Here is a 26348-nt window from a genome sequence, read left to right on the forward strand (position 1 = left end):
GGGACGAAATATAAGTAAACATTTTGCAAAAGTACTAAGTAAAGTATGAAAAAAAAAAAAGTTCAGCACAGTTTTAGAAAATATTTTTTAAAATATTTAAGTTATGATTTTAAAGTTATGATTTTAAAGTTTTGTTAACATTTTTTATGAATGTAAAAATGAATTACATTTTTTTATTTTTAACTTTTTTTTAAAGAAGATAAAATGACTTGAATTTAAAATTTCAATACATTTTAGAGTTACGTTTAAAAAAATCCAAAAGTCATGTTTTTCTACAAAACACAAAATCAACCAAAGGTGTCCAAAAATAAGCAAACATTTTGCAAAAGTACTAAGTAAAGTACGAATTTAAAAAAAAAGTTCAGCACAGTTTTCGAAAATATTTTCAAAAACATTTAAGTTATGATTTTAAAGTTATGTTAAAAATTTTTATGAATGTAAAAATGAATTTTATTTTTTTCATTAGAACTTTTTTTAATGAAGATAAAATGACTTGAATTTAAAATTTCAATACATTTTAGAGTTACATTTAAAGTCATTTTTTTCTACAAAACGCAAAATCAACCAAAGGTGTCCAAAAATAAGTAAACATTTTGCAAAAGTACTAAGCAAAGTACGAAAAAAAACAAGTTCAGCACATTTTTAGAATTTTTGTAAAAAACATTTAAGTTATGATTTTAAAGTTTTGTTAACATTTTTTATGAATGTAAAAATGAATTACATTTTTTTATTTTTAACTTTTTTTAAAGAAGATAAAATGACTTGAATTTAAAATTTCAATACATTTTAGAGTTACGTTTAAAAAAATCCAAAAGTCATGTTTTTCTACAAAACACAAAATCAACCAAAGGTGTCCAAAAATAAGCAAACATTTTGCAAAAGTACTAAGTAAAGTACGAATTAAAAAAAAAGTTCAGCACAGTTTTCGAAAATATTTTCAAAAACATTTATGTTATGATTTTAAAGTTATGTTAAAAAATTTTATGAATGTAAAAATGAATTTTATTTTTTTCATTAGAACTTTTTTTAATGAAGATAAAATGACTTGAATTTAAAATTTCAATACATTTTAGAATTACATTTAAAGTCTTTTTTTTTCTACAAAACACAAAATCCACCAAAGGAGTTAAAAAATAAGTAAACATTTTGCAAAAGTATGAAAAAAAAAACAAGTTCAGCACAGTTTTAGAAAATATTTTTTAAAAATATTTAAGTTATGATTTTAAAGTTATGTAAAATTATTTTATTTTTTTTCATTTTAACTTTTTTAATAAAGATAAAATTACTTACATTTAAAATGCCAATACATTTTAGAGCTACATTTAAAAAGTCAAATAGTCATTTTTTTTCTACAAAATCAACAAAAGGGGTCCAAAAATAAGCAAACATTTTGCAGAAGTACTAAGCAAAGTACAAAAAAAAAAAGTCCAGCACATTTTTAGAAAATATTTGTGTAGAACGGAGGATTCGGGGGTGTCAAAAAAGCACAAATGACACGTTTGCTAGTAAACAGTCTGGGAGCCACTTTCCCAGACTTCTCTGCACTCCAGGGAGGATTCTTGCCAGACCCTCGGCAGCTGCGTCGTCATGGTACATTTTCAAAAATGTCAATTTGTGCCACGGGTGCTGGAACTCTTCCCGACACACGTCATATGTTGTGTTACGCGTCATATGTTGTGTCACGTGTCATATGTTGTGTTACGTGCCAACGTCCTACTTCGCCGACATAACAAGCAGATGTTGGTAAAAAGGTGGTGAAAAATTGGCGTTACCAATCACCGTGTGCCAAATAGACAGTTTCTTCCCCCAGGCTAGGCTTGTACAGAGTACCGGTACTAGTACTAGTATAGTATCGTGGTACTAATGGATCAAACACGCTACTATACTCTGTTTGAAAAAGTACCGGTTCCCCGGGCATGACGTCACGTGGTGACATTGCTGGTTTTACGAGTAGAGGAGCATGTTGGGCAGCGCACACACACAGAGTACTTACAAGCAGACACAGTGTGTAGACAGAAAAGGGAGAATGGACGCATTTTGGTGTAAAAAGTCAAGATAAAGGTGAAGTTATAACACTGAAACACCCTCAGGAAGAGCTGCTTTAAGACATGGCTAGCTAGCTAGTGTTTTAGCTACTTCTAAATCACTAATCCTCTCCTCTGTGGTGACAAAGTAAGTTTCTTACAAGTAGCATTATCACCGGAGGACGAGGAATAGCTAAACATGCTTCACTACACACCGTAGGAGGATACAATAGCTCACCGGCGTCACAATGTAAACAAACGCCATGGGTGGATCTACACCTGACATCCACTGTAATGATACCAAGTATACCAAGTAAGAGCGTGTCTAGTCGATACTTTTTTAAATGTATATTATGTTTATAAAGTCAGTAAATACGTCCCTGGACACATGAGGACTTTGAATATGACCAATGTATGATCCTGTAACTACTTGGTATCGGATCCATACCTAAATGTGTGATATCATCCAAAACTAATGTAAAGTATCAAAGAAGAGAAGAGTAAGTGATTATTACATTTGAACAGAAGTGTGTTGGTGTTCCTGGGATTAAAGGCCTCACCTTTTCTCCTGTTGTGGCCCAATTTTGGCCAAAGATAAGACCTTCTGGAGGAAAGTTCTGTGGACTGCACCTGGCAGGTAATGCTAATTCTGATTGTAAATTCATAAACAAATAAGGATTGGTGGTGTTATCCTCCAGTCCTGTAGGGGGCAGTAACACAGGTGCCTCAATGTTTGTTGTCCTTTCGCCCGCCGTCGCAATTTTGTTGCGGTTTAGTTTCATTTCCAAAACTCGGCCGCCCCTTGCGTCAATGCTAAGCTAATAGGCGTCTCGCTCTCTCTCTCTCTGTCGATCAGGTGATCGAGTTCGACGACGGCTCGGGCTCCGTCCTCCGCATCCAGCCGCTGAGGACCCACCGCGACGAGGCCATCTACGAGTGCACGGCCACCAACAGCGCGGGCGAGATCAACACCAGCGCCAAGCTCACCGTCCTGGAAGGTGAGTCCCGCTCGCCAAAATAGGGAAATATCCAAATATGACATCTTTGTGCTCAAATATCAAATCAAAACATTCATACTTTTGATACTTTAGTTCAGGGCCGCGTACTGAAAAGTCAAGGTACTGGGGGGGCATATATATATATATATATATATATATATATATATATATATATATATATATATATATATATATATATATATATATTGTGATAAAAACCGATATTGTGTCAGCTTTGCATTATAGATGACTCGGCATATTAACATTAATTAATAGTTACGACATTTCACCTTTTTCTCATTATTTTTTTTTTCCTCTTTTTCTTGCACTTTTAATGTTGTTTTTTCATACTGAAAAGTCAAACACGGGGGGGCCATTTTGGTATATATTTTTTTAAATAAAAAATGCTTTTAAACAGATATTTATATTTAAAGACACAACTTTATTATAGGTGACTAAGTATGTTATTATTAAATATTAGTTAAACATTTTCAGCTTTTTCTCATTACATACCCATTTTTTATTTTTTTTGCTCTTTTTGTTGCACTTTTAATGTTGTTTTTTCATACTGAAAAGTCAAATACGCGGGGCCATTTTAGTATATATTTTTTTAAATAAAAATGCTTTTAAACAGATATTTATATTTAAAGACACGACTTTCTTATAGGTGACTAAGTACATTATTATTAAATATTAGTTAAACATTTTCAGCTTTTTCTCATTACATACCCATTTTTAATTTTTTTTGATCTTTTTCTTGCACTTTTAATGTTGTTTTTTCATACTGAAAAAACAAACACGGGGGTGCCATTTTGGTATATTTTTTTTTAAATACAAATGCTTTTAAACAGATATTTATATTTAAAGACACAACTTTCTTATAGGTGACTAAGTACATTATTATTAAATATTAGTTAAACATTTTCAGCTTTTTCTCATTACATACCCATTTTTTTATTTTTTTTGCTCTTTTTCTTGCACTTTTAATGTTGTTTTTTCATACTGAAAAGTCAAACACGGGGGGGCCATTTTGGTATATATTTTTTTAAATAAAAATGCTTTTAAACAGATATTTATATTTAAAGACACGACTTTCTTATAGGTGACTAAGTATATTATTATTAAATATTAGTTAAACATTTTCAGCTTTTTCTCATTACATACCCATTTTTAATTTTTTTTGCTCTTTTTCTTGCACTTTTAATGTTGTTTTTTCATACTGAAAAAAACAAATACGGGGGGGCCATTTTGGTATATATTTTTTTTAAATAAAAATGCTTTTAAACAGATATTTATATTTAAAGACACAACTTTCTTATAGGTGACTAAATATATTATTATTAAATATTAGTTAAACATTTTCAGCTTTTTCTCATTACATACCCATTTTTTATTTTTTTTGCTCTTTTTCTTGCACTTTTAATGTTGTTTTTTCATACTGAAAAGTCAAACACGGGGGGGCCATTTTGGTATATATTTTTTTAAATTAAAAATGCTTTTAAACAGATATTTATATTTAAAGACACAACTTTCTTATAGGTGACTAAGTATATTATTATTAAATATTAGTTAAACATTTTCAGCTTTTTCTCATTACATACCCATTTTTATTTTATTTTTTCTCTTTTTCTTGCACTTTTAATGTTGATTTTTCATACTGAAAAGTCAAATACGGGGGGGCCATTTTGGTATATATTTTTTTAAATAAAAATGCTTTTAAACAGATATTTATATTTAAAGACACAACTTTCTTATAGGTGACTAAGTACATTATTATTAAATATTAGTTAAACATGTTCAGCTTTTTGGTATATATTTTTTTAAATAAAAATGCTTTTAAACAAATATTTATATTTAAAGACACAACTTTCTTATAGGTGACTAAGTACATTATTATTAAATATTAGTTAAACATTTTCAGCTTTTTCTCATTACATACACATTTTTTATTTTTTTTGCTCTTTTTCTTGCACTTTTAATGTTGTTTTTTCATACTGAAAAGTCAAATACGGGGGGGCCATTTTGGTATATTTTTTTTTTAAATAAAAATGCTTTTAAACAGATATTTATATTTAAAGACACGACTTTCTTATAGGTGACTAAGTACATTATTATTAAATATTAGTTAAACGTTTTCAGCTTTTTCTCATTACATACCCATTTTTAATTTTTTTTGCTCTTTTTCTTGCACTTTTAATGTTGTTTTTTCATACTGAAAAGTCAAACACGGGGGGGCCATTTTGGTATATATTTTTTAAAATAAAAAATGCTTTTAAACAGATATTTATATTTAAAGACACAACTTTCTTATAGGTGACTAAGTATATTATTATTAAATATTAGTTAAACATTTTCAGCTTTTTCTCATTACATACCCATTTTTAATTTTTTTTGCTCTTTTTCTTGCACTTTTAATGTTGTTTTTTCATACTGAAAAAACAAATACGGGGGGGCGTTTTGGTATGTATTTTTTTAAATAAAAATGCTTTTAAACAGATATTTATATTTAAAGACACAACTTTCTTATAGGTGACTAAGTACATTATTATTAAATATTAGTTAAACATTTTCAGCTTTTTCTCATTACATACCTATTTTTAAATTTTTTTGCTCTTTTTCTTGCACTTTTAATGTTGTTTTTTCATACTGAAAAGTCAAACACGGGGGGCCATTTTGGAATTGTTGTATTATTTTATTTTTTTTAAACTAACTAACTAAACTTTTCTTGTATTTTAAATGTATTCTATTTATTTTGAAAGCTTCTAATATTTCAGATCAGAAGTGTCTAAACTTTTTCCACCAATGTGGGGTCATTTTGGTATTTTTAAAAAAATGTTTTAAATGCTTTTAAGCAGATATTATATATATTTAAAGAAAAAACTTTGTTATAGGTGACTAAGTATATTATTATTAAATATTAGTTAAACTTGTTCAGCTTTTTCTAAATACATGCCAAATTTTTTTTCTCTTTTTCTTACACTTTTAAATCAAATCAACTTTATTTATAAAGCACATTTAAAATTGACCACAGGTGTAGTCAAAGTGCTGTACAATACATTTTAATGTTGTTTTTTACCCTGTAAAAATAGAAAAATAGTAATACTACTATTTACAATAATAATAAAGTTTCTAATATTTCAGATCAGAAGTGTCTAAACTTTTTCCACCAATGGGGGGGTCATTTTTATTTATTTATTTTAATTAAAAGAAAAACGCTTTAAACAGATATTTTATATATTTAAAGACAAAACCTTGTTGCATTAGTATATTATTATTCTATATTAGTTTAAAAAATTCTGTTTTTTGTCATTAGATTCCGATTTTTTTTGCTCTTTTCCTACACTTTTAATGTTGTTTTTTACCCTGTAAAAATAGAATAATAGTAATAATACTACTACTAATAATAATACGATTGTGTAACTGCATGTGTCAAAAATGATGCCTGTTCAAAAAATGTTACACATTACATTTTTTAATATGGTTGTTGTAATTTTTCAAATTAATTAATTCAGAATTTTCTATTATTTTAGTTTTTTTACACTAACTCAACTTTGCTTGTATTTTCAGTGTATTCTATTTTTATTTTGAAAGCTTCTAATATTTCAGATCAGAAGTGTCTAAACTTTTTCCACCAATGGGGGGCCATTTTTATTTTATTTTTTCAAATAAAAAAACCCCCGCTTTAAACAGATATTTTATATATTTAAAGACAAAACCTTGTTGCATTAGTATATTATTATTCTATATTAGTTAAAAAATTTCAGTTTTTTGTCATTGGATTCCGATTTTTTTTGCTCTTTTCCTACACTTTTAATGTTGTTTTTTACCCTGTAAAAATAGAATAATAGTAATAATACTACTACTAATAATAATATGATTGTGTAACTGCATGTGTCAAAAATGATGCCTGTTCAAAAAATGTTACACATTACATTTTTTAATATGGTTGTTGTAATTTTTCAAATTAATTAATTCTGAATTTTGTATTATTTTATTTTTTTAAACTAACTCAACTTTGCTTGTATTTTAAGTGTATTCTATTTTTATTTTGAAAGCTTCTAATATTTCAGATCAGAAGTGTCTAAACTTTTTCCACCAATGGGGGGTCATTTTTATTTATTTATTTTAACCTTGTTGCATTAGTATATTATTATTCTATATTAGTTTTAAAAAATCTGTTTTTTGTCATTTGATTCCAATTTTTTGCTTTCTTCTTACATTTTTTAATGTTGTTTTTTCCCTTTTTGGTCTAACAGTAGCTCTTATTAATTAATTATTTTAAGGCTTTTATTATTTTAAATATTTCCTTTTTTTTTTTTGGTTTGAAACACCATTTTTGTGTACTTTGTAGGATTTTTTCTGTTGTATTAGCTCGGCCACGACCTCAAAATACTTCAGAGTTGTATTCCTTATGCTATGAGATATGTTATTATTATACATGTTAATAGACACCTGAGGTATATTTACATCAATACGTACACCTTTTACCTCAGCCTGAATTGAACTCGGTATCGTACGGGAAAGAAAACCACTGGCATCGCACACGGTGGTCACGTGACCCGGCGGTGGCGTTCCACGTGTCAGGATCTTGGCGAGGAATGTGCTTCTTCTAGGAATGTCTGCAGACAGACAGACAGTGGAGCTCACGCCGCAGGCAACGCTCATCCCGAAGCCGAGCACGTAGTCCTCGGTCTAATTGCCGGACTAACTCTCACACGCCCGCACAAGCTGCTGCTAACCACTCAGGAGCCTATTAGACTTCCTCCATAATGGAGGCGGCGTCTGCTGGCCCGCCCCAGGCTCCGCAGCTTCTTCGTGCAAACAAACACGAGCACTGACGGACATTCAACATATATTCAATACGTCTGACACTGCTGAGGTGCTTTTTGGCAAGGCAGGGAACCACCGAAACCGTCACATGCTGCGCGGAGAACTGAAAAAAACCTGTAGAAAACTGTGTGAAACTGAGAAACTTTGTTATTTTGTGCAAATAATCATTAACTTAGAATGTAATGGCAGCAACACATTGCAAAGAAGGCATTTTTACCAGTGTGTTACATGGCCTTTCCTTTTAACAACACTCAGTAAAGGTTTGGGAAGTGAGGAGACACATTTTGGAAGTGGAATTCTTTCCCATTCTTGCTTGATGTACAGCTTAAGTTGTTCAACAGTCTCCCTTCTCAGATTTTAGCTGCCACACATTTTCAATGTCTGGACTGCAGCAGGGGGGGGGGCGTGGTTAAGAGGAGAGTATATTTACAGCTAGAATTCACCAAATCAAGTATTTCATATATATATATATATATATATATATATATATATATACTGAAAAACAAACACGGGGGGGCCATTTTGGTATATATTTTTTTAAATAAAAATGCTTTTAAACAGATATTTATATTCAAAGACACAACTTTCTTATAGGTGACTAAGTATATTATTATTAAATATTAGTTTAACATTTTCAGCTTTTTCTCATTACATACCCATTTTTTATTGTTTTTGCTCTTTTTCTTGCACTTTTAATGTTGTTTTTTACACTGAAAAAACAAATACGGGGGTGCCATTTTGGTATATATTTTTTTAAATAAAAATGCTTTTAAACAGATATTTATATTCAAAGACACAACTTTCTTATAGGTGACTAAGTACATTATTATTAAATATTAGTTAAACATTTTCAGCTTTTTCTCATTACATACCCATTTTTTATTTTTTTTTTGCTCTTTTTCTTGCACTTTTAATGTTGTTTTTTATACTGAAAAAACAAATACGGGGGTGCCATTTTGGTATATATATTTTTAAATAAAAATGCTTTTAAACAGATATTTATATTTAAAGACACAACTTTCTTATAGGTGACTGAGTACATTATTATTAAATATTAGTTAAACATTTTCAGCTTTTTCTCAATACATACCCATTTTTTATTTTTTTTGCTCTTTTTCTTGCACTTTTAATGTTGTTTTTTCATACTGAAAAGTCAAACACGGGGGGTGGGGGCATTTTGGTATATATTTTTTTAAATAAAAATGCTTTTAAACAGATATTTATATTTAAAGACACAACTTTCTTATAGGTGACTAAGTATATTATTATTAAATATTAGTTAAACATTTTCAGCTTTTTCTTATTACATACCCATTTTATTTATTTTTTTGCTCTTTTTCTTGCACTTTTAATGTTGTTTTTTATACTGAAAAAACAAATACGGGGGTGCCATTTTGGTATATATTTTTTTAAATAAAAATGCTTTTAAACAGATATTTATATTTAAAGACACAACTTTCTTATAGGTGACTAAGTATATTATTATTAAATATTAGTTAAACATTTTCAGCTTTTTCTCATTACATACCCATTTTAAATTTTCAGTGAATTCTAGCTATATATATATTTTTTATTTTTTATTTTTTTATTTTTATTATACATGTAAATAAAAGACATACTTGAATTTCAGTGTTCTGCAGGCTATCCAGTAGATGGCAGTACTGCCCTGTTTAAGAGTGTCACAACATTGCTGTTTACGGCAGACAAACTGCTTTACGGCAGACTAAACGTGACGTGTGTTGTTGTGTGTTGTCGCCGCGCTGGGAGGACGTTAATGAAACTGCCTAACAATAAACCCACATAAGAAACCAAGAACCTTGTCGTGCACTCTACTCTCTAAAAGCCGTGGATGTTATGACGTCATCGGGCAGGCAAGCTGTTTATATTGTGGGAAAGCGGACGTGACCACTCAGGTCCGCATTGAGCTGGAGGGGGCGTGGCCTCCAGCGCCGGCTGAATACCGGGAGTTTGTCGGGAGAAAATCTCTGCCGGGAGGTTGTCGGGAGAGGCGCTGAATACCGGGATTCTCCCGCTAAAAACGGGAGGGTTGGCAAGTATGGACTACAGGCAGGCCAGTCTAGTACCCGCACTCTTTTACTATGAAGCCACACTGTTGTAACACCTGGCTTGGCATTGTCTTGCTGAAATAAGCAGGGGCGTCCATGCTTGGATGGCAACATGTGTTGCTCCAAAAGCTGTATGTACCTTTCAGCATTAATGGTGCCTTCACAGATGTGTAAGTTACCCATGTCTTGGCCACTAATACACCCCCATACCATCACACATGCTGCCTTTTACACTTTCACCCTAGAACAGTCCGGATGGTTCTTTTCCTCTTTGGTCCGGAGGACACGACGTCCACAGTTTCCAAAAACAATTTGAAATGTGGACTCGTCAGACCACAGAACACTTTTCCACTTTGCATCAGTCCGTCTTAGATGAGCTCGGGCCCAGCGAAGCCGACGGAGTTTCCGGGTGTTGTTGATAAATGGCGTTGGCTTTGCATAGTAGAGTTTTAACTTGCACTTACAGATGTAGCGACCAACTGTAGTTACTGACAGTGGGTTTCTGAAGTGTTCCTGAGCCCATGTGGTGATATCCTTTACACGCCGATGTCGCTTTTCGATGCAGTACCGCCTGTGAACATGAAAAATCTTGTCTTTGCAGTCTATTCAATTGAATATAAGTTGAAAAGGATTTGTTGTATTCTCTTTTTATTTACCATTTACACAACGTGACAACTTCACTGCTTTTTGGGGTTTGTACTTTAGGAATTCTTGTGAGTCCAAAAACACGTCAGGTACTCAGAACATAAAGTAGTGGTGGGTAATTTAGAATGTTTTGGGGGGTGTTGAAAGGTGAAAGGTCAGGGTTCAAAGTTAATTGTTAATGTAAAGAATGGCGGGGGTTGAGGTCAGGTCACTGGTGCAATGGACGTCGAGTTGGATCTAGTTAATAGTGTGAGAGTCCAGTCCATAGTGGATCTAACATAATAGTGTGAGAGTCCAGTCCATAGTGGATCTAACATAATAGTGAGAGTCCAGTCCATAGTGGATCTAACATAATAGTGAGAGTCCAGTCCATATTGGATCTAACATAATAGTGAGAGTCCAGTCCATAGTGGATCTAACATAATAGTGAGAGTCCAGTCCATAGTGGATCTAACATAATAGTGTGAGAGTCCAGTCCATAGTGGATCTGACATAATAGTGTGAGAGTCCAGTCCATAGTGGATCTAACATAATAGTGTGAGAGTCCAGTCCATAGTGGATCTAACATAATAGTGAGAGTCCAGTCCATAGTGGATCTAACATAATAGTGAGAGTCCAGTCCATAGTGGATCTAACATAATAGTGAGAGTCCAGTCCATAGTGGATCTAACATAATAGTGTGAGAGTCCAGTCCATAGTGGATCTAACATAATAGTGTGAGAGTCCAGTCCATAGTGGATCTAACATAATAGTGAGAGTCCAGTCCATATTGGATCTAACATAATAGTGAGAGTCCAGTCCATAGTGGATCTAACATAATAGTGAGAGTCCAGTCCATAGTGGATCTAACATAATATTGTTAGAGTCCAGTCCATAGTGGATCTAACATAATAGTGAGAGTCCAGTCCATAGTGGATCTAACATAATAGTGTGAGAGTCCAGTCCATAGTGGATCTAACATAATAGTGTGATAGTCCAGTCCATAGTGGATCTAACATAATAGTGAGAGTCCAGTCCATAGTGGATCTAACATAATAGTGTGAGAGTCCAGTCCATAGTGGATCTAACATAATAGTGTGAGAGTCCAGTCCATAGTGGATCTAACATAATAGTGTGAGAGTCCAGTCCATAGTGGATCTAACATAATAGTGAGAGTCCAGTCCATAGTGGATCTAACATAATAGTGTGAGAGTCCAGTCCATAGTGGATCTAACATAATAGTGAGAGTCCAGTCCATAGTGGATCTAACATAATAGTGTGAGAGTCCAGTCCATAGTGGATCTAACATAATAGTGTGAGAGTCCAGTCCATAGTGGATCTAACATAATAGTGAGAGTCCAGTCCATAGTGGATCTAACATAATAGTGTGAGAGTCACCTGGGGTAGGCTCCAGCTTACCCACGACTCTGAGGATTTAGAAAATGGATGTATATTCCTTAGTTGACTTTTTCCGTCATCTGCTTTGCTGCGAGTGAATTACCGCGGCCTTGCTGGGTGGCACCGTCGTCACGGCGACCGCCCAGCCCGGTGAAAGTGACCTCTGCCCCCCAACAGCCCCCTTTTTGAGGTCTAGCTCGGCGCCTGAGTCCACACCTGTTTCTGCTGGGGGTCGCGACCTCCCCGGTGTGGTTGCCACTTTCTCTGCCGGGGGGCTCGCATGTTTGCACGTGCGGCCGTGTGCTGAGGCACGCCACGCAGGGCAAGGACACCACCTTCAAGGCTCAAAATGTCACAAAATAAAGGGGGCCACAACAAATTTTGGTACTTTTCAAAATAAAGGGGACCACAAAAAAAATGTCATTAAATAGGGTTGTCCCGATACCAACATTTTGGTACTTTTCAAAATAAAGGGCACCACAAAAAATGTCATTAAATAGGGTTCTCCCGATACCAACATTTTGGTACTTTTCAAAATAAAGGGAACCACAAAAAAATGTCATTAAATAGGGTTGTCCCGATACCAACATTTTGGTACTTTTCAAAATAAAGGGGACCACAAAAAAATGTCATTAAATAGGGTTGTCCCGATACCAACATTTTGGTACTTTTCAAAATAAAGGGGACCACAACAAAAATGTCATTAAATAGGGTTGTCCCGATACCAACATTTTGGTACTTTTCAAAATAAAGGCGACCACAACAAAAATGTCATTAAATAGGGTTGTCCAAATACCAACTTTTTGGTACTTTTCAAAATAAAGGGGACCACAAAAAAATGTCATTAAATAGGGTTGTCCCGATACCAACATTTTGGTACTTTTCAAAATAAAGGGGACCACAAAAAAATGTCATTAAATAGGGTTGTCCCGATACCAACATTTTGGTACTTTTCAAAATAAAAGAGACCACAAAAAAAATGTCATTAAATAGGGTTGTCCCGATACCAACATTTTGGTACTTTTCAAAATAAAAGAGACCACAAAAAAAATGTCATTAAATAGGGTTGTCCCGATACCAACATTTTGGTAAATAAAGGGGACCACAAAAAATTTCATTAAATAGGGTTGTCCTGATACCAACATTTTGGTACTTTTCAAAATAAAGGGGACCACAAAAAATGTCATTAAATAGGATTGTCCCGATACCAACATTTTGGTACTTTTCAAAATAAAGGGCACCACAAAAAAATGTCATTAAATAGGGTTGTCCCGATACCAACATTTTGGTACTTTTCAAAATAAAGGGGACCACAAAAAATGTCATTAAATAGGGTTGTCCCGATACCAACATTTTGGTACTTTTCAAAATAAAGGGGACCACAAAAAAATATCATTAAATAGGGTTGTCCCGATACCAACATTTTGGTACTTTTCAAAATAAAGGGCACCACAAAAAAATGTCATTAAATAGGGTTGTCCCGATACCAACATTTTGGTACCTTTCAAAATAAAGAGCACCACAAAAAAATGTCATTAAATAGGGTTGTCCCGATACCAACATTTTGGTATTTTTCAAAATAAAGGGGACCACAACAAAAATGTCATTAAATAGGGTTGTCCCGATACCAACATTTTGGTACTTTTCAAAATAAAAGGGACCACAAAAAAAATGTCATTAAATAGGGTTGTCCCGATACCAACATTTTGGTACTTTTCAAAATAAAGGGGACCACAAAATATGTCATTAAATAGGGTTGTCCCGATACCAACATTTTGGTACTTTTCAAAATAAAAGAGACCACAAAAAAAATTTCATTAAATAGGGTTGTCCCGATACCAACATTTTGGTACTTTTCAAAATAAAGGGCACCACAAAAAAATGTCATTAAATAGGGTTGTCCCGATACCAACATTTTGGTACTTTTCAAAATAAAGGGGACCACAAAAAAATGTCATTAAATAGGGTTGTCCCGATACCAACATTTTGGTACTTTTCAAAATAAAGGGGACCACAAAAAATGTCATTAAATAGGGTTGTCCCGATACCAACATTTTGGTACTTTTCAAAATAAAGGGGACCACAAAAAAATGTCATTAAATAGGGTTGTCCCGATACCAACATTTTGGTACTTTTCAAAATAAAGGGGACCACAAAAAATGTCATTAAATAGGGTTGTCCCGATACCAACATTTTGGTACTTTTCAAAATAAAGGGGACCACAAAAAAATGTCATTAAATAGGGTTGTCCCGATACCAACATTTTGGTACTTTTCAAAATAAAGGGGACCACAAAAAAAATGTCATTAAATAGGGTTGTCCCGATACTAACATTTTGGTACTTTTCAAAATAAAGGGGACCACAAAAAAATGTCATTTAATAGGGTTGTCCCAATACTAACATTTTGGTACTTTTCAAAATAAAAGGGACCACAAAAAAAATGTCATTAAATAGGGTTGTCCCGATACCAACATTTTGGTACTTTTCAAAATAAAGGGGACCACAAAAAAATATCATTAAATAGGGTTGTCCCGATACCAACATTTTGGTACTTTTCAAAATAAAGGGGACTACAAAAAATGTCATTAAATAGGGTTGTCCCGATACCAACATTTTGGTACTTTTCAAAATAAAGGGGACCACAAAAAATGTCATTAAATAGGGTTGTCCCGATACCAACATTTTGGTACTTTTCAAAATAAAGGGGACCACAAAAAATGTCATTAAATAGGGTTGTCCCGATACCAACAGTTTGGTACTAGATATTAGAGCTGTGAGTATTGGCTGATACGTTATTAATCCGATTCGATAACAACACAAGTTTGATTATTTTTTCGTATGGAATTTTAGAAAAGGTTTCATCGAGTGAAAAACTCTCACCTTACGACAGATTTATGCTGTCTTTAAATTGAAGTGTGTGTGTTTATTGTTTTTAGGCGACACCTATTGGCCAAATACCCAAGTTAAGCTCATGACTCCATAAGCTGGATGACGCGGACACATTTGTTACTGGATAATTTCTGATATACTTGCATGCTATAATTTTTTGATAGTTGTTTATATTGTGAATGTTTTTGTTTTACACAACATAGTTCAATTAAGACCACTTATTACGTATGTCTAGCTTGTGTGCTATTGTGGGCTTAGCTGTTGTGTAGCTGCTGGCTCTTGAACGACTTGACTAAAGCACAGGAAAATACCAAGCAGGTGTGTTTAGATGCTAACTGGCTGGCCAGTTAACGCCGCAGGACTGATTGTATCGGAGTTTGTTTCAGATGCAAGCCGATACCATCCGATACTTGTTTTTTGTTGTTGTTGCTGATATCAGTATCGGCTCGAGACACCTTTACAGAACACATACACAAACTGTGTGCTAGCTTCTCCTGCTGTATGTTCTCCACCCGCAAGTCTTTGCTGTGCTCCAGCATTCCGTTTTTTTTAATTTGCGTTGTAGTCTCTCCAAAAACATGGAGGGAACCCCGCCAAGCGCTTTGCAGTCCAAACCGAGATGGCATTAGATTACCTTTCGCAGGTGAGACTGAAAAGTAGCCCAAACCTCAGTATCCACACGCACACACTTTTGTTTTGCCATCCGACTGCAGGCGGTCGGGTTTCAAGGCGGGATGGCGTGAATGGCCGTGGCCCTCTTGTTCACACTTTGTTCACAACATGTTTTGAAACCGGAGTGGCTCTTATATCCGTCCTGGAATTTCTCCGGTCTGCGGTGGGTGTGGTCGCCGGGCGGGAACACGGACCTCGCTGCAGGTTCCGGTAGCTCCTTCACACGCACGCCGACAAGCCCACAGCAGGGTTTTAGGAGTCAAAGGAGGAATCTCACACTCATTTTAGTCCTCCCAGAACCAAATGAAGACATGGAATCTTGTTAGGAGGTTCTGTGTTGAAGGACACATTCACTCGCTCAACTATCAGCCACTCTTTACCTCCTCTACACACACATTCTTGTACTTGTTACCTTCTTGAGAGCTGAGAAAAATCTCTTTACGACCAGCCTTTCTAGATATATAAAGATGTGTATTTACAACATTAATAATATATACATACTATGCACATATAAAAAAATTTAAGCTTTTAGTTAATTATTTTTTTAATTTTTTTGTTTGTAATTGGTTTTTAATCTTCATTATTTACTTCAAGTTAATACAGTATGTCTCTATGTACATATTTATTATATTTTTGTATATTAATTTTGGCCAAAGGGGGCGCATTTCAATTTCTTACACACACTTGTTATTTCATATGTTGACCAGAGGGGGAGCACTTTTAAAAGCGACACACAGTCAATGATAAAAATCCCTCCTTTTTGGGAGCACCCTCATTTTGATAGATGTCACCACAAATGAGACATTGTCTATTAGATGCAATGTTATTGATGATATTCACACCTCCTCATATGGAAGATACTTTTCCTTCTTCATGTCTCAAGAAGGTTAGAAATACAAAAACACGCACACACACACACACATTCTTGTATTTGTTACCTTCTTGAGAGCTGAGAAAAATGCCTCTCTTTAGGACCAGCCTTTCTAGATATATAAAGATGTGTATTTACAACATTAATAATATATACATACTATGCACATATAAAAAATATAAGCTTTTAGTTAATTTTTATTTTTTTAAATTTTTTGTTTGTAATAGTTTTTTTTAATCTCCATTATTTACTTCGTTATTACAGTATGTTACTACATACATATATATACATATATATATATATATATATATATATATATATATATATATATATATATATATATATATATATATATATATATATATATATATATATATATATATATATATTTATTTATTTTTTTTAATACATTTTGGCCAAAGGGGGCGCATTTCAATTCCTTACACACACTTGTTATTTCATATGTTGACCAGAGGGGGAGCACTTTTAAAAGCGACAAACAGTCAATGATAAAAATCCCTCCTTTTTGGGAGCACCCTCATTTTGATAGATGTCACCACAAATGAGACATTGTCTATTAGATGCAATGTTATTGATTTATGTCATCACTTGTTCACACCTCCTCATATGGAAGATACTTTTCCTTCTTCGTGTCTCAAGAAGGCTAGAAATACAAGAACACACACACACACACACACACACACACACATTCTTGTATTTCTTACCTTCTTGAGACCTGAGAAAAATGCCTTCCTCTTTAGGACCAGCCTTTCTAGATATATAAAGATGTGTATTTACAACATTAATAATATATACATACTATGCACATATAAAAAAAAAGGTAAGCTTTTAGTTAATTATTTTTTGAAGTTTTTGTTTGTAATTGGTTTTTAATCTTCATTTACTTCAATTATTACAGTATGTCTCTATATACATTTTTTATTTATTTATTTTTATTTGTATTTTTTTATTAATTAAAACTTGTTATTTCATATGTTGACCAGAGGGGGAGCACTTTAAATTTCTTACACACACTTGTTATTTCATATGTTGACCAGAGGGGGAGCACTTTAAATTTCTTACACATACTTGTTATTTCATATGTTGACCAGAACGGGGAGCACTTTAAATTTCTTACACACACTTGTTATTTCATATGTTGACCAGAGGGGGAGCACTTTAAATTTCTTACACACACTTGTTATTTCATATTTTGACCAGAGGGGGAGCACTTTTAAAAGCGACACACAGTCAATTTTTTGTTTGTAATTGGTTTTTAATCTTCATTATTTACTTCAAGTTAATACAGTATGTCTCTATGTACATATTTATTATATTTTTGTATATTAATTTTGGCCAAAGGGGGCGCATTTCAATTTCTTACACACACTTGTTATTTCATATGTTGACCAGAGGGGGAGCACTTTTAAAAGCGACACACAGTCAATGTGAAAAATCCCTCCTTTTTTGGGACCACCCTCATTTTGATTTCACCACCATCACACACACACACACACACACACACACACACACACACACACACACACACACACACACACACACACACACACACACACACACACACACACACACACACACACACACACACACACACACACACACACACACACACACACCATTCCACATGTTGACAAGTCTCTGCACACAAATATTAGACATTCAAAGCGGTGTTCTGACTCCCTGTGAGGTTGTGTACTACCCATGTGACCGTCAAGACGTCACAAGGTTTTCACCTGTCGGAACATTCCATGTAGGGACATGACATCACCTGCACATACAGTATAGAGATTATTATCCGTGAAGACATCACCTGTAAGGTAATTGTCTATAAGGACTTCTGTCTATCTGTCGGAATGTTCCCCGTTAGGACGTCACCTGTCAGGACGTGACCTGTAAAAGTATCACCTGTAAGGACGCTGCCTATAATGATGTCACCTGTCGGAAGGACACCCATTAAGAGATCACCTGTGAGGATGTCCCCTGTCGCAACATTAGCCATTAAGACACCACCTGCTGAAACGTTTCCTATAAAGTTAAGATGTTGTCACCGCTCGTAGTAATATCCGTAAAGACATCACCTGTAACAACGTTGATTTTAAGGACGTCACCTGTCGGAATGTAAGGTTGGAATGTTGTCACCTGTCGGAATAGTACACGTAAAGACATCACCTGTAGAGACGTCGCCTATTAGGACTTTATCTGTCGGAATGTTATTTGTAAAAACATCACCTGTTCGGACATTGCCTATAAAGTTAGGATGTTGTTACCTGTCGGAATATTATCCATAAAGGCATCACCTGTAAAGACATTACCTATAAGGTAGGGTTGTACGGTATACCGGTACTAGTATAGTATCGCAGTACGAATGACTCAAAAACGGTACTATACTCTGTTTGAAAAGTACCAGTTCCCAACAGGCATGACTGTGTGCCATCACGTCATGACATGACATTGCTGGTTTTACCAGCAGGGGAGCATGTTCGGCAGCACACACACACAGAGTACTTACAAGCAGACAGAAAAGGGAGAATGGACGCATTTTGGCCTAAAAACTGCAGTCGGCAGTCTTTTAGCTACTTCTAAATCACTAATCCTGGCCTCCATGGCGACAAATAAAGTACGTTTCTTACAAGTAGCATTATCACTGGAGGAGGAGGAATAGCTAAACATGCTTCACTACACACCGTAGGAGGATACAATAGCTCACCGCCGTCACAATGTAAACAAACGCCATGTGTGGATCCACACCTGACATCCACTGTAATGATACCAAGTGTCCCTGGACACATGAGGACTTTGAATATGATCCTGTAACTACTTGGTATCGGATCGATACCTAAAAACGATGATACCAATGATACCAAGTGTCCCTGGACACATGAGGACTTTGAATATGATCCTGTAACTACTTGGTATCGGATCGATACCTAAAAACGATGATACCAATGATACCAAGTGTCCCTGGACACATGAGGACTTTAAATATGATCCTGTAACTACTTGGTATCGGATCGATACCTAAAAACGATGATACCAATGATACCAAGTGTCCCTGGACACATGAGGACTTTGAATATGATCCTGTAACTACTTGGTATCGGATCGATACCTAAAAACTGCAGTCGGCAGTGTTTTAGCTACTTCTAAATCACTAATCCTGGCCTCCATGGCGACAAATAAAGTGAGTTTCTTACAAGTATCATTATCACTGGAGGAGGAGGAATAGCTAAACATGCTTCACTACACACCGTAGGAGGATACAATAGCTCACCGCCGTCACAATGTAAACAAACGCCATGGGTGGATCCACACCTGACATCCACTGTAATGATACCAAGTGTCCCTGGACACATGAGGACTTTGAATATGATCCTGTAACTACTTGGTATCGGATCGATACCTACAAACGATGATACCAATGATACCAAGTGTCCCTGGACACATGAGGACTTTGGATATGATCCTGTAACTACTTGGTATCGGATCGATACCTAAAAACGATGATACCAATGATACCAAGTGTCCTTGGACACATGAGGACTTTGAATATGATCCTGTAACTACTTGGTATCGGATCGATACCTACAAACGATGATACCAATGATACCAAGTGTCCCTGGACACATGAGGACTTTGAATATGATCCTGTAACTACTTGGTATCGGATCGATACCTAAAAACGATGATACCAATGATACCAAGTGTCCCTGGACACATGAGGACTTTGAATATGATCCTGTAACTACTTGGTATCGGATCGATACCTAAAAACTGCAGTCGGCAGTCTTTTAGCTACTTCTAAATCACTAATCCTCGCCTCCATGGCGACAAATAAAGTACGTTTCTTACAAGTATCATTATCACTGGAGGAGGAGGAATAGCTAAACATGCTTCACTACACACCGTAGGAGGATACAATAGCTCACCGCCGTCACAATGTAAACAAACGGCATGGGTGGATCCACACCTGACATCCACTGTAATGATACCAAGTACAATAGCGTATCTAGTCGATGCTAATATGATTACATCGATATTTTTAGCGTCACCAAATGTTTTTAAATTTATATTATGTTTATAAAGTCAGTAAATATGTCCCTGGACACATGAGGACTTTGAATATGATCCTGTAACTACTTGGTATCGGATCGATACCTAAATGTGTGGTATCATCCAAAACTAATGTCAAGTATCAAAGAAGAGACGAATAAGTGATTATTACATTTTAACAGAAGTGTAGACAGAAAATAAGCAGATATTAACAGTAAATGAACAAGTGGATTAATAATCCATTTTTTTACAGTTTGTCCCTCATAATGTGTACAAAATAATAGGTGTATAAATGACACAATATGTTACTGCATAGACTAATTAGGAGTCTTTGTTTGTTTACTTACTACTAAAAGACAAGTTGTCACTATTTTATTTAAGGACTAAATGACAATAATAAACATATGTTTCATGTACGCTAACATTTGTTGCTCAAATAAAGACAATAATGACATTTTTTGTAGAAAAGTATCAAAGTATGGAACTAGATTTTGGTATGGGGACAACACTGCTATAAGGACTTGATCTGTGGGAATATTATTGGTAAAAACATCACCTGCTAGGACGTTGCTTATAAGGACGTCACCTGTGGGAATGTTACCTGTACAGACATCGTGTACTACCATGTCCCTCATCAATACCTGCTGGTTGCTGATGTCGAGGAGGCTGTGAAGGCAGCGTGGCCTGGCAGTGAACTCACCACGCCGGGGAGGCGTCCGCACTTATTCACTTCATTAAGACGTCTTTGCACCTAAGATGTCTGCTCATTATTATTTTGCTGGAGATCACAGAGACATCTTTTAAGTGTGAAGGTCAGTCCTCGGGGGGGGAGGGGAGGAGGGAGGGATATCTTGGCGAGAAAACACACAACCCTTGTTTTTAATTGGTCGTCATTAGCTTCCACTAACGTACGTCTTCCCTCAGAACCGCTGTAGAAGGCGGTACTACACTGTAAAAAAAAAACGGTCATCAACTGGCAGCTACGGCCGCCAAACGAAAAGCATTAAATTAAAGTAAAACATTGTAAACCAAATAATGACCAAAAACATTATATTTACAGAAATGTTCATGAAACGTTTTGCGGAAAAATATCGTAATTTGACAGATTTTTACTCAATTATTAAGATCAACCACCTTTAATGACGTGACAATGCTGGCAGTTCCACAGAAAAATACTAGGGATGTCCGATAATGGCTTTTTGCCGATATCCGATATTCCGATATTGTCCAACTCTTTAATTACCGATACCGATATCAACTGATACCGATATCAACCGATATATGCAGTCGCGGAATTAACACATTATTATGCCTAATTTGGACAACCAGGTATGGTGAAGATAAGGTACTTTTTAAAAAAATGAGTAAAATAAGATAAATAAATTAAAAACATTATCCTGAATAAAAAAGAAATTAAAACAATATAAAAACAGTTACATAGAAACTAGTAATGAATGAAAATGAGTCAAATTAAGTGTTAAAGGTTAGTATTATTAGTGGAGCAGCAGCACGCACAATCATGTGTGCTTACGGACTGTATCCCTTGCAGACTGTATTGATATATATTGATATATAATGTAGGAAGCAGAATATTAATAACAGAAAGAAACAACCCTTTTGTGTGAATGAGTGTAAATGGGGGAGGGAGGTTTTTGGGGGGTTGGTGCACTAATTGTAAGTGTATCTTGTGTTTTTTATGTGGATTTAATAAAAAAAAACAAAAAAAAACGATACTGATAATAAAAAAACGATACCGATAATTTCCGATATTACATTTTAACGCATATATCGACATCTCTAAAAAATACCATTTTTTTACAGATTTTTTCTGAATTGTTCAGATCAACCACCTTTAATAAAGTGACGATGCAGACAGTTCTGCAGAAAAATACCTTTATTCTACATCATGGGTGTCAAACTCTGTCATTTTTTATGTTGATTTAATTTAAAAAAAAAAAAAAAAAAAAAAAAAACGATACCGATGATAAAAAAAACGACACCGATAATTTCCGATATTACATTTTAACGCATATATCGTCCAATAATATCGGTATTATCGGACATCTCTAAAAAATACCATTATTTTACAGATTTTTTCTGAATTGTTAAGATCAACCACCTTTAATAAAGTGACGATGCAGACAGTTCTGCAGAAAAATACCTTTATTCTACATCATGGGTGTCAAACTCTGTGTCATTTTTTATGTTGATTTAATTAAAACAACAACAACAACAACAACAACAACAACAAAAACTATACCGATAATTAAAAAAATGATACCGATAATTTCCGATATTACATTTTAACGCATATATCGGCCGATAATATCGGCAGGCCGATATTATCGGACATCTCTAAAAAATACCATTATTTTACAGATTTTTTCTGAATTGTTCAGATCAACCACCTTTAATAAAGTGACGATGCAGACAGTTCTGCAGAAAAATACCTTTATTCTACATCATGGGTGTCAAACTCTGTGTCATTTCACTTGGCCCTTGAGGCGATATCAAATTAACACTTCTGCACGCACACACAATTGAATCCAACGCATACTTCATCAACAGCGATACAGGTTACACTAATGGTAGCCGAATAAAAAACTTTAACACTGTTAGAAATATATGCCACACTGTGAATCCACACCAAACCATTCTACATCATGGGTGTCAAACTCTGTGTAATTTTTTATGTTGATTTAATTTAAAAAATAAAAATAAAAAAAACGATACCGATGATAAAAAAAACGATACCGATAATTTCCGATATTACATTTTAACGCATATATCTCTAAAAACTACCATTATTTTACAGATTTTTTCTGAATTGTTCAGATCAACCACCTTTAATAAAGTGACGATGCAGACAGTTCTGCAGAAAAATACCTTTATTCTACATCATGGGTGTCAAACTGTGTCATTTCACTTGGCCCTTGAGGCGATATCAAATGAACACTTCTGCACGCACACACATTAGAATGCAACGCATACTTCATCAACAGCGATACAGGTTACACTGAGGGTAGCCGAATAAAAAACTTTAACACTGTTAGAAATATACGCCACACTGTGAATCCACACCAAACCAGAACCCTTTGCAGCATTAACTCTTCCGGGACGCTACAAGGTGTGTGTGTGTGTGTGTGGGGGGGGGGGGGGGGGTTTGGTGGTAGCGGGGGTGTATTTTGTAGCGTCCCGGAAGAGTTAGTGCTGCAAAGGATTCTGGGTATTTCTTCTGTTGTGTTACGGTGCAGATGTTCTCCCGAAATGTGTTTGTCATTCTTGTTTGGTGTGGATTCACAGTGTGGTGCATATTTCTAACAGTCTTAAAGTTGTTTATACCGGCACCCTCTGTGTAACCTGTATGGCTGTTGATGAAGTATGCGTCGCATTCGCTGGTGTGTGCGTACAGAAGCCGCACATATCTCGTAACTGGGTCTGAACGATGTTAGAATGGATGAAAAGCGGACGTGACAACAGCTGGTAGAGGACGTTAAAGGTTCATTTATTCAACGTTGGTTCGCGGCTTTGTTCAGTTTTACATTTTGGCCCACTCTGTGTTTGAGTTTGACACCCCTGGGTTAGATTGTTAGAACGGACATAGATTTTTATACAACAAGCTACATATTTAATGAAAGATAATTACTGTCATTTTACATGAATTTGAAAGTAATTTAAGGAAACAGAAAATGCTATGTATAATTAATTTGGTATTTTTCTGTAAAAAAAATAAAACTATACATCGTTTGTCATTACTGGCATATTACTTAAAATAACAGGCGGATTGTTTATTTACAGATAATGTCTTCAATTCTATAAAAAATTTTTTTTTTTAATTACAGTAGAAATTTAGAATAAATTAACCATAAAAATAGGAATTTTTTTTTACAGTTTACTTTTATGACTAGACTTTTATTTTGGCGGAATCCGCTTGATGCTGCCATGCTTACTTTGCACTGAACAGGAAGCCACTGTGTACATGTTATAATGCTGCGTAATCACACAATAGTTATGTTGTGGTTGCACGCTGCTTAGTGATGATGAGGAACTCGACAAATAATGGGGCACAGTGCCAAATTGGTACCGAATCCGGTACTTTTTATTGATTCATTTTTTTGCCACTGATTGAATCCCGATTTACGTCAAATCCAACATTGCCATTTTCCGTATTGGCCCGTGCCATCACTCCAGCAGCACTGAGAGCGGACTCGGCCAATCCACCCTCTCTGTGACGTTGCAACTTCCGAGGCCAACAAAGAAATTGACTCCAAAAAAACAACAACTAAATAATCCAACGTAAGTTAAGTAAGATTCCACTTTTCCCGAAAATGTGCTAGCTTGATGCTAATACACATTGGATTTGCTATTGACGTGCTACTGATTAGCTTTCGCCATTTTACATGGCGATTTTAACGCCTCCAGATGAGTTACTGAAAACTACAACACGTTACAAGTACTTGTGTGTGTATATATATATATATATATATATATATATATATATATATATATATATATATATACACTAGCGTTCAAAAGTTTGGGGTCACATGGAAATGTTCTTATTTTTGAAGGAAAAGCACTGTACTTTTCAATGAAGATAACTTTAAACTAGTCTTAACTTGAAAGAAATACACTCTATACATTGCTAATGTGGTAAATGACTATTCTAGCTGCAAATGTCTGCTTTTTGGTGCAATATCTACATAGGTGTATAGAGGCCCATTTCCAGCAACTATCACTCCAGTGTTCTAATGGTACAATGTGTTTGCTCATTGGCTCAGAAGGCTAATTGATGATTAGAAAACCCTTGTGCAATCATGTTCACACATCTGAAAACAGTTTAGCTCGTTACAGAAGCTACAAAACTGACCTTCCTTTGAGCAGATTGAGTTTCTGGAGCATCACATTTGTGGGGTCAATTAAACGCTCAAAATGGCCAGAAAAAGAGAACTTTCATCTGAAACTCGACAGTCTATTCTTGTTCTTAGAAATGAAGGCTCAAACACTAAATTGTTTGGGTGACCCCAAACTTTTGAACGGTAGTATATACCTGTATATATATAATGTATACGTTAGGTCACAAAAAACCCAGAGGCTATATCATCCCTACAAGCCTGTTTCGCAGGTTTCCCTGCTCGATCCCCTGAAACAGGCTTGTAGGGATGATATAGCCTCTGTATTTTTTCTGACCCAACATATATTCCGCTCTACCCCAGTATTGAGCACCGTATAACGGATTAAACCACAGAAACCTCAATTATAGACAGTGTACAGTATATATATATATATATATATATATATATATATATATATATATATATATATATATATATATATATATATATATATATACATACATACATACATACATACATACATACATACATATATATGTGTGTGTGTGTGTATATATATATACATACATACATACATACATATATATGTGTGTGTGTGTGTGTATATATATATAAATGTATATATATATATATACACATATATACACACATATATATGTATGTATGTATATATATATATATATATATTTATATATATAAATATATATATATATATATATATACATATATATATATATACATACATACATACATACATACATATATATGTGTGTGTGTGTGTGTGTATATATATACACATATGTATATATATATATATATATACATACATACATATATATATATGTGTGTGTGTATATATATATATGTATATATATATATATATACACATATATACACACATATATATGTATGTATGTATGTATATATATATATATATATATATATATATATATATATATATATATATATATATATATATATATATATATATATATATATATATATATATATATATATATACACACACACAGGAGGGATTTTTCAAATT

This window comes from Entelurus aequoreus, linkage group LG27 (genome assembly GCF_033978785.1).
Source record: "Entelurus aequoreus isolate RoL-2023_Sb linkage group LG27, RoL_Eaeq_v1.1, whole genome shotgun sequence".
Lineage (NCBI taxonomy): Eukaryota > Metazoa > Chordata > Actinopteri > Syngnathiformes > Syngnathidae > Entelurus > Entelurus aequoreus.